The sequence below is a fragment of the Melozone crissalis genome, unplaced genomic scaffold (assembly GCF_028551555.1).
Source record: "Melozone crissalis strain CALT ecotype California unplaced genomic scaffold, PUWL_Pcris_2 ptg000095l_1, whole genome shotgun sequence".
Classification (NCBI taxonomy): Eukaryota; Metazoa; Chordata; class Aves; order Passeriformes; family Passerellidae; genus Melozone; species Melozone crissalis.
The window spans coordinates 683418-694357 of NW_026535872.1; positions in this window are offsets into that span (position 1 = coordinate 683418).

The window sequence follows — 10940 nt, forward strand, 5'->3', positions numbered from 1 at the left end:
ATATTAAATAATAAGTTTTGCACCTTTAAGAGTGTTCCAGAGTGTGAAGGGGGGGAGAGAAGAAGCGCGCAGTTTGTTTTCAGACACTGCACTCCTCCTCCACATTCCTGCTCCTGGACTGTGTTGTCTGCAGACGGACAGACAGCAGGACAGAGCTCTTCCTTTGCTTTTTAGTTAGTTCTAGCTAGCCTTGGCAGAGAAGTTCCCTGGACTGTTTTTTTTCCTTTTTCTTTGGACCTCTTGAAACTGCTCTGGACTAAACACCCAGGAGAGCACCGGCAGCTGCAGCTGTGGCCCACCGGGCCTGGCCTGGCCTGCGACAATTCCAGCACCGGAGGGACTGAGCAGAGACTGAGTGAGCTGAGCTTCAACCCAGAGACAGGCTTTTCTCAGTTTGTCATCTCTTTTAGAGTGGCAAGGGGTCTCATTGTTTTGATATTGCTTTAGTTTTATTGTTTAATAAACAGTTTTTTTCCACCTTTCTCCAAGGAGATATTTTTTCCTCCCGGACCAGTTGGGGGGAGGGGCCGATTGGATCTGCTTTTTTCCCACCGGAGCTCCTTCAGGGGATTCTTCCCCAAATTTGGTCTAAACCTGGACAAATACATGAATTGGCGCCCAACGCAGGGCTGGAAGATGTGGGAAAAAGCTCTATTAATTGTGTGTTTGTTGTTGTTAAAGCAGTTAGTAGCCATGCTGCTTGAACCCCTGATGTCTCTGGTTGTGAAAGCCTTAGTGTGGCTCTGGGCTCTAGACCTTTTTGAGGTTTCAATACCTTTCTGGTCACTAGGATTATTGTCCTTAACAAGTAATTTTTACGGTAGAGGGGTACGGATTGGAATAGCTGTTGTGCTGGCCTCGGTGATAATCATTTATAAAGCTTTTACAAAGATACTGGCGTCTGTTTACGATATGTATGGTTTATGGTTTCTTCATCCTACCCTGCATCCCAATTCCAGTAGTACGTTTTGGGAATTTATTAGTAATTACACTCAGTCTGCTAGAGGAGGAGCCAAGAATGAGACTTTCCAGCCTTCCCTTTCCTTCTTCTCCTTTGGATTGGTTATGTCACTTTTTGAGAATGTTCAGTTTCCCCTGAATGTTAAAGAGACCATCTTTCTGGTATTTAATCTGGTAAGCTTCCTCTATATGGTCTGCAGCTTCTCTAGAATGAGGGCTGAGATATCCAGAGGAGCTGGTGAGACCCCTGGCCCAGAAGCAGATGCAGGCGTGAGAAATCCTGAGTGGTGTGGAGAATGGGAAAATATAGGCCAAACCCTGAAGGAATTTTCTGATCCTGTAGACTGGGATTTTCCACGGGACCAAATTCAGAATGCAGCAGAAGTGGGGAAATACCTAAAAGAGAAGTGCCATTACCATTCTAATGAGAAAAGGCTAATTGCAATAAGCTGGGCCCTGTCTTATGCTTATCACACTTTGTTAGATAGTGTAGGGCAGCAGACAGAGGCAAGGAAGCAGGGAGATAAATCAGCTATCCCAGCCACTCAAGCTGTAGCCAACAGCCCAGGCTCAAAGCCAGCAGCCAAACCAGACAATGAGCCTAAGCCAGCATCTAAATCCATGGCTGTTGCTAGCAGTACTAGAAGTGGGAAATGCATGGAAAAAACTGATCGACCAGTGGATGATGATGATGATGGTGATACAGGAGAAGGAACCTCGATGCCTCCTGACATAAAACCAGGAGTCAAAGCAGCAGGTGCAAGATCATGCGCAAATATTGAGTCTTATTCCCTGAAGGACCTCCAAGGAGGTATGTTTTCCCTCCCGGACCAGTTGGGGGGAGGGGCAGATTGGATCTGCTTTTCCCACTGGAGCTCCTTCAGGGGATTCTTCCCCAAAGTTGCTGTGAACATGGACAATGGTATAAAAACAAGGTGTTCACAGGGTGAAAATGCAGGTTTTAAGATTTTTTGGTATGGGGGCTATGGGGACAATTTGGAGGAATCAGGGCGTGTCTAGTCCTTTTTCTTTCTTCTTCTTGTTCTCCATTTTCTGCTGTGATGTTGGCACTTTGGGATTGGTTTAGAATAGAAGTGCACTGTCTAACATAGGTGATGGGTATTGGGAATTAAAAGTAAATATGATATACGTAGATTGTAGTATAAAAAGATGACACTGCCTCGGGGGCGGTCAGAGTGCCTGTGTCTGCCTTGCTGAGCAGATCTCGGCTGGGCAGACCCAATCTTTTGAGATAATTTAAGAGATAATAAACAACCTGAAGACCGAAAAAGCAGAGTCCAGACTCATTCGTCAAAAGTGCAGTCTGCCGCAGAACGATCATCCCACGCATCTCAGGGCAGAGACAGACAGCTGTCCCGAGACATCATTTTTCAACATCTTGTTTCTGCTTTCTGTAGCCCAATGAATAAAGAGCTTCAGCTTTGAAAAGTGGGCCACACTCTTCATTCCAAGCCCACAATGGCTTGGGCCAGCAGCAATTGCAGTGGTTTCCCTGGACTCCCCTGGGCTCCTCCTTGCCCTGGCTTTGCTGGCTGCACTGCAGCAAGAGCAGGACTCAGGTCAGGGAAGGCCGATTGTTCCTCACCTGCTCCTGCCCTGGGGCCAGAGGCTGTTCCAAACACACTCTGTGTCCTGCCCAGGCCCAGGGGCACAGTCTGGGGCCAGCTAGGCCCACACTGGAGGCTGTGCCCCACCTGAGACTTCCCCTTGCCAGCACCAGCTCCTGCAGGCACAGCTGCTCTCCACAGGCCCTGTGCTCACAGACACGTCCAGCCTCTGCTCAGGGCAGCTCCTCTCCCTGCTGAGCATCCAGAGGGAAAAAAGGCTGAGCTCACGTGTGCCCCAGAGTGGGACCAGGAGTGGGGCAGCAGCAGGAGGGCAGGGGGGAAAAGGGAGAGGGAGAGGGACAGGACTTCAAGGGGGTACCCTTAGCCATTATCAGGCAGTGAGAGAACTCCCAGCACACATCCCATGCAAAGCTGAGGGACAGAAGAGGCACTCTCACCACCTGCACCTGTAGAGAACACTTCAACATGGAGGTGTGTCAGTGCCATGGGTCACAGAAACTGCTCCCCATGGAAGGGCTGTCCGTCCCCATCCCATCTGACCAGCTGAGCAGGAGGAGCTCACAGGGTGCTTGGCCTGCAGGGCAGCTTTTGCCCTCAGATAGATCAAAGTCTGCTTGCCAATGGCCCTGCTCACCTTGCTTCTCCAGGTCACCTCTGAGTATCTGGACCTCACGCTTTGTTGTCGCTGGCCATTCCTTTACTTCTCCTTCCAGACTTTGAAGTTTTTGGTAGAGCTCCTGGAGTTTTTTGTTTAACATTGATTCCAGCTGCCTTGCAGTTTCCTCCTCCTTCTTTCCTGTGATTAAAGAACAATTCCACTGGGTTACTGATGATTCCTCCTTGTCGCAGACATCTTTCACGAAAAATCCTTTCCTTAGAGTTTTTTCCTTCTGAGAAGCTTAGAGGCCTCAGGAACTAAATGTAAACAATAATTATCTGCTGCTGTGGAATGCAACAGGTGGATCTTTGATTGGCCCATTTTGGATGGTTAGAATGATTGGCCAATCACAGCCCAGCTGGCACAGACAGGGAGCCGAGCCACAAACCTTTGTTATCATTCTTTCCTGCTCTATCTTTAGCTAGCCTTCTGATGAAACCTTTTCTTTTATTTTTTAGTATAGTTTTACTGTGATATATATCATAAAATAATAAATCAACACTTCTGAAACATGGAGTCAGATCCTCGTCTCTTCCCCAATCCGAAAACCCCTGCGAACACCATCACAGATGGTGACTCTGAGTGACTGGAGAAGAATTTTACTCCCTGATGGCACCCCACAGGAGCATTGCTACACTGGCTAAACCCCAAGTGTGTGGCATTGATGGTCACCTCACATGTGACCACAGAAGTGAATTCTAGCCAGGAACTGAAAACCTGAAGATCCTGAATTTTTGACAAAGTTCACAGCCAAGACTCACCAGAAAGAGAACCTTTTGAAAAGCCCCCAGAGAATATGTTCGAAAAGTTTCTCGGCACCAAACAGCCTGCTGAAGCCTGGAGGACACTGTCACAAGGAACTGTTAACTTTCCCCTTCCTGACGATGCTGCCCTTTGCAGAATGTGCCTGCACATGTGGATGAGGGTGCCCACGGAGGCAGAGTTTCCCTTCTCCCCCTTACAGCAGAAACTTATTGGGCTCTGGCAAAAATGGGGTGATGAGGACAGAGTTCCTATGGTGAAGAGACATTTCTATGAATTTTTCCAATGGGCAAATTTCCATGGGTTTTTCACTAATGTACTCTATGCCCTTGATTCGTACGTATGCGAATGCATGGAATTCATTTTTATGGCTCGGTGTCAGGGTTTTGGATAACCTCCGATCTATCCGTCATTCAAAATGCTCTTCTCAGTCTTGAAACGGAAAGCAGCTTCATTTAAGTGGATTGCTGACTGCAGGGGTCAGATCCCATTGCCGGGCCCAGCAGGAGAGGTCCCTCTGCAGGATCTGCTGGTTTCCAGCGCCCCTGACTGGCCGCGGCGGGGCAAGGTTTTGCCCGCAGCCGAAGAAGAGCTTTTTTCGGCACCCTTGGAGCATGCTCAAACAGAGCCACTTTTCCCCACTCTCATTGCCCTCAGGGGGAAACTGAGTGGGCTGTGCTGCCCTGGCCAGCGCAACGGACCCCACCCTTCCAGCCTCGTGGACCGCGCTGTACTAGCTAGTGCCGCGGGTCCCACGCCGCACAGAGCCACGGATCTCGCCCCGACCAACCAGCCCCGCAGGTGTGGCCGCCTCTCCGGGTGGTCCTGCCCACGGTTTCAGCTGTTTCAGCGAATGTGCCTGCGTGGCCGATCCCGGAGCCAGGGGCAGAAGCTGCTGCCGCCCTTGTGCCCTCTGCATCACAGGCAGCAGCTGCATTCACAGCTGTGCCGGTGGTGCCGGCAGGGGCCGACCCCGTGCCGGTCCCCGCAGCCCCTCGCGCGGTCACCCCTCCAGCAGAGCCTTCGCCCGCCGCGCCAATGGAGGCAGTTGCAGCTGAGAACAGCGATCAGCAAGCGACACCACCCCCACCGGCCGCCCCCCCACTTCCCTGCATTCTGCCGAACCAGTCCCAGTTCCAGATGATGCTGAAAATGGCGCCGAGCCCGTGGGACCCTCATCAGAGTCTCCGGCGGTCCTGCCGCCCCCAGCGGCAGCTGCCGCAGCACCTCCTGCCAGCCAGCGTGACCCCCCTGCCGAGTTTTTCAGGCTGTCCCGGGGTTGCCCCTGCGGGGGAAGCTGGGACGAGGGAAGGGGGCGTCGGCCTGTCCTTCTGTGGAGGAGGCATGGCCCAACAGCTGAGTGCGGGTGCAACCCGGCTGCCTGCTTTCAAACTCAGCGTTTTCTGTGGGCTGGTGCGTGTTTGGTCGGGAGGTTCTCGTTGGGGGTTCAAGTGGCTGACTCCCCCCACACGCCCCAGAGGCGTGGGGGACGTGGCTCCCAAAAGTTCTGCCTCTGGTCCCCAGCCCAGAGATGGTGGGGGTGGTACCAGGAGTCAGAAGGGAGGAACACTTTTTGCATTTGCGTTGCAGAGGCGAGGGAAACAGTGGAAAACGACCATTGCTTGCTTGCTGTGAGGACAAAACATCCCCCAATCTGAGATGACGATTTTTGGGAAAGCTTCCATTCCCCCACTGCTGGTATGGGCCAGTGGTTCGGGGGGAAGGAAGCATTTGGTCACTCGTGCTGCCATTGCACTGGCAGTGTGGTGCCAGGTTGTGAGAACACACAGCCCGCCTCATATGTTGGGCCTGGGCCGTTTGGCTCAGTTCCCTGGGCCAGGGCCACCGCCTGTAGTCCTGTTGGGTTTGGGGGCTTTGCTTCCTCTGTCAGGACCTGGGCCACAATTCTGTGGGCCAGGTCTTGGGTGTCTGATCCTTCCATGAGGGCCAGGGGTTCCTCTCAGGCTCCTCTGCTGCTGCTTCTCTTTCCCAAAAAACAAACAAACAAAAAAAACGAAATAAAAAGAGTTGAAAGAGCTAGAGGCAGCTCAAAAGCATTGAAGAGCCAAGAATTAGCCTCAGCCCAAGTCTTTCAATAAAGGGCTGTGGACAAGACATTCCTAGAACTTTTTCAAAACTGTTTGATGACTGTCAATAGATTTTTGATAACTATTGATGGATTTTCTTTAGTAATTTGTTGTTTCAGGATTGTGCAAGCCTGTTTCAGGACCAAAAAGGACTTTCAGAGATGTCAAAGAGGAACACCTTCAGTCCATGGACATTTCCTGAAACACAGCTGTTCGGACTTGAATTTTCTTTGCATTGTTTTGCATTGTCTTGTGATGTAAGATCTTTTTAGTGATATGGTAGATTTTTCTGTTCTACATGTGAGGCATTTCCCTGATCATACCACAACATCGTTTGATTGAGGATTTGATTGGCAGCAGATAACCTGTAAAGTGTTTGTTCTTTCCTCTGCACGGCTGCAGCAGAGAAAATTAAAAACATTTCTCTTTTTCATTAAACAAAAGAAAAAAAGGTGACATGTCACAGACATATTTCATAAAAAATTCTTTCCTTAGGATTATTCCTCCTGAGAAATTGAGAGGCAAAGGGAATAAAATATAAACATTGCTTATCTGCTACTGTGGAATGCAACAGGTGGATCTTTGGTTGGCCCATTTTGGATGGTTAGAATTAATGGCCAATCACAGCCCAGCTGGCTCGGACAGGGAGCCGAGCCACAAACCTTTGTTATCATTCTTTCCTATTCTATTCTTAGCTAGCCTTCTGATGAAACCTTTTCTTCTATTCTTTTAGTATAGTTTTACTGTGATATATATCATAAAATAATAAATCAACACTTCTGAAACATGGAGTCAGATCCTCGTCTCTTCCCCAATCCGAAAACCCCTGCGAACACCGTCACACCTCCTTGAGCAGCAGACCAGCTGTCTAACACAAGCATGCCCAAAGCCTCTGATACAATAATATTCCTGACAGAGGGTCTGTGCTCAGGGCTTTCCTGTGCGTGGATTTTCCCTTCCTCATTTTCCCTTAGGAATCCTCCCATCACAGAAAGTCCATTTGGCCATGAAGGCCCAACCTGGAAATGCTTTTCCCTTTACCCTCACACTTTTAGAAGGGAGGGCCTGAGAAACTCAGAAAAAATTCCCATCCCTTTTCAACATCTCATTTCTGCTTTCTGTAGCCCAAAGAATAAAGGGCTTCAGCTTTGAAAAGTTGGCCACACACTTCATTCCAAGCCCGCAATGGCTTGGGCCAGCAGCAATTGCAGCGGTTTCCCTGGACTCCCCTGGGCTCCTCCTTGCCCTGGCTTTGCTGGCTGCACTGCAGCAAGAGCAGGACTCAGGTCAGGGAAGGCCGATTGTTCCTCACCTGCTCCTGCCCTGGGGCCAGAGGCTGTTCCCAACACACTCTGTGTCCTGCCCAGGCCCAGGGGCACACTCTGGGGCCAGCTAGGCCCACACTGGAGGCTGTGCCCCAGCTGAGCCTTCCCCTTGCCAGCACCAGCTCCTGCAGGCACAGCTGCTCTCCACAGGCCCTGTGTTCACAGACACGTCCAGCCTCTGCTCAGGGCAGCTCCTCTCCCTGCTGAGCATCCAGAGGGAAAAAAGGCTGAGCTCACATGTGCCCCAGAGTGGGACCAGGAGTGGGGCAGCAGCAGGAGGGCAGGGGGAAAAGGGAGAGGGAGAGGGACAGGACTTCAAGGGGGTACCCTTAGCCATTATCAGGCAGTGAGAGAACTCCCAGCACACATCCCATGCAAAGCTGAGGGACAGAAGAGGCACTCTCACCACCTGCACCTGTAGAGAACACTTCAGCATGGAGGTTTGTCAGTGCCATGGGTCACAGAAACTGCTCCCCATGGAAGAGCTGTCCCTCCCAATCCCCTCTGACCAGCAGAACAGGAGGAGCTCACAGGGTGCTTGGCCTGCAGGGCAGCTTTTGCCCTCAGATGGATCAAAGTCTGCTTGCCAATGGCCCTGCTCACCTTGCTTCTCCAGGTCACCTCTGAGTATCTGGACCTCACGCTTTGTTGTCGCTGGCCATTCCTTTACTTCTTCTTCCTGAGTTTGAATTTTTTGGTAGAGCTCCTGGAGTTTTTTGTTTAACATCGATTCCAGCTCCCTTACAGTTTCCTCCTCCTTCTTTCCTGTGATTAAAGAACAATGCCACTGGGTTACTGATGATTCCTCCTTGTCGCAGACATCTTTCACGAAAAATCCTTTCCTTAGAGTTTTTTCCTTCTGAGAAGCTTAGAGGCCTCAGGAACTAAATGTAAACAATAATTATCTGCTGCTGTGGAATGCAACAGGTGGATCTTTGATTGGCCCATTTTGGATGGTTAGAATGATTGGCCAATCACAGCCCAGCTGGCACAGACAGGGAGCCGAGCCACAAACCTTTGTTATCATTCTTTCCTGCTCTATCTTTAGCTAGCCTTCTGATGAAACCTTTTCTTTTATTTTTTAGTATAGTTTTACTGTGATATATATCATAAAATAATAAATCAACACTTCTGAAACATGGAGTCAGATCCTCGTCTCTTCCCCAATCCGAAAACCCCTGCGAACACCATCACAGATGGTGACTCTGAGTGACTGGAGAAGAATTTTACTCCCTGATGGCACCCCACAGGAGCACTGCTACACTGGCTAAACCCCGAGTGTGTGGCATTGGTGATCACCTCACATGTGACTACAAAAGTGGATTCTAGCCAGGAGCTGAGGACTTGAAGATCCTGAATTTTGACAGAGTTCACAGCTGTGAGAGTCTATCCAAAAATCCTTCTTTTTTGCCTCACAATTGTCATGAGAAAAGACCACTGAATGGTTAAAAACTGTTGAGCCAGTTGGGAAAGAAAGTCTCATGCCTATTCAGTGTTTTCACAGATGGTGTTTGCAGAACATGTCATGCTGAACTCGAAGGGGCATGCTGCCCTTTTCTGGACAATGGATCTGGATTTTCTTTCTACCTCCTGACCAGGCTGGTCTGAGCTCTGGGGTGGCTCCCCTCCTCCAAGAGAAGACCCCTCTTGCCTGCCTTCAACCACTGTGACGGACAAATAGAGATGCGAATTCCCTCATCAAGGAACCAAGACAAGACAAGGAACCCCCCTGCCACCCTCTTGGCACCCCCCTGGTACCCCCCTGGCAACCTCCTTCCAGAAACTGGGACTGAACCCCCTCCCAGCTCGGGGGGGGGGGGGGGGGTGGAAACTGCCCAGAGTAAACGTACCTGCGAGCATTCGGCCATGAGAACAATAGAAACAAACACCCCTCCTCCTGTTCCTTTTCTTTTCCCCTCCATGGAAACTTAATTTCGGCCACCCTTCCCCCAACAAAAAACAGTATATTTTTGGGGTGCAATCCGACCGTCCTTTGAGATCTCCCTGAGACGTTCACCAGTGAGCTTCAACGGCTGGACCCCTGAAGGACAGCAACACATTTCGGTAGCTATACCCTACCTGACCCTTCTTTCCTCCCTCTTCCCTTGTCTTAGCCTTTTCTTCCCCAGATTCCCTAACCAACGCATATTCAGCTGTGGCTATTTCAATAAAATTGCATCTTGTTGATTTGTTACTGCAAACCCCCTGTGCCTTGTTGGTTATTTTTGCACCAAAAAATCATCTGTCACCCGTTCATTTGGGTGGACCTCGACACCCCCAAGCCCGGAGCCTCCCTGGGGCTGAGGGCTCCGCAGGGCTTGGCCAGCACTGCCCAGTCCAGCTCGGGAAGTGCTGGTCCCACCCCTGGCTGCCAGACCAGCAGGATGGATGGGAAGAGCTGCCTGCCAGCCCTGATGCCAAGGCAGAGTGAGAACAAATTTGGATAATAAAAGCTGGAATAAGGAGATGCCTTGGAGAGGGCGCTGGAATAGCGCTTTGCAAAGCTTCAATTTAAAGCCTTGTTTCTATAGCTAACGCAGTCGTAAGGGACATTAGCCTAATTTCTGTCAAGAGAACTTGTCAACACTGCAGTATTTAAGATAGACACTAAAGATGTGTTTTATCTCACAGATAGATCACTGGGAAAGGAAGGAGCTGTGCCACACTTGGTTCACAGGAAAATAAATTGACGTTCTCCCTGGACCTAATTCGTGGATGCTGTTTTATAACACCACATGCACGAGCAGCCTCCCATTTTATCAGTATGCAGCTGAGATTGGTGTCAAATCCACTACATAGTGGGGTTAGATACAGGAACCCACAGGGACCTGCTTCAAATGGGCACCCAAGGACACAGAGCTGGGCATTTTCCAGCCACAGAGTATCTGAAACATTGGGCCATGTCCTGAAGGGTCAGGTCCTTCTACTGATGGTGCTCACCAGCTGAGCCACAGCTAGCGGGGTGGGATTTCAGGGTCAAGGGGAGAAAACTGGTGATAGAAGAAAACTGTCTTGGCTTCCTATGGACCACCAGCAGGAACTCAGCTGCTTGGTTTTTAGAGACGGTCCATGGTGAGTCAATAGAAAGCAAAGAAAAGAGAGGTTGTACCCTGCAGCTTTAGGAGAGCATGCTCCTGCTCCCACCATACCCCACTTTGGGGAACTAAAATATTCCCAGGAGTCCGAGTATATTAAGGCTGGCATGGCTCCACATGTCCCACGTGCCAGCCTTGGAGCTGGGTTTGAGACACGCCCAAGAGAATGCTGGTGCCATGGCACAAAGGCTTGTCCCAGACTTGCAGCTTCTGCAGTGGAAAGTTGAAAATGCCTTTTTATTTGCAGTTGTTACACGGAAATAACAGCCATGTAACCTTGTCCCAGCCTTGGAACAGAAATCAGCTTGCAGAGGAAGCCTGAGGGAGCACGACCCTGAGCTGCAGGCTCAAAGGCAGGAGGGTGGCTCTGCTCTGCCACGGATTCTGCACTTGCAGAAGAACTAAATCACTACAGCAGCCAGAAATGTCCCTCGGGAAGGAAATCCTCTCAAAGACAAATCAAT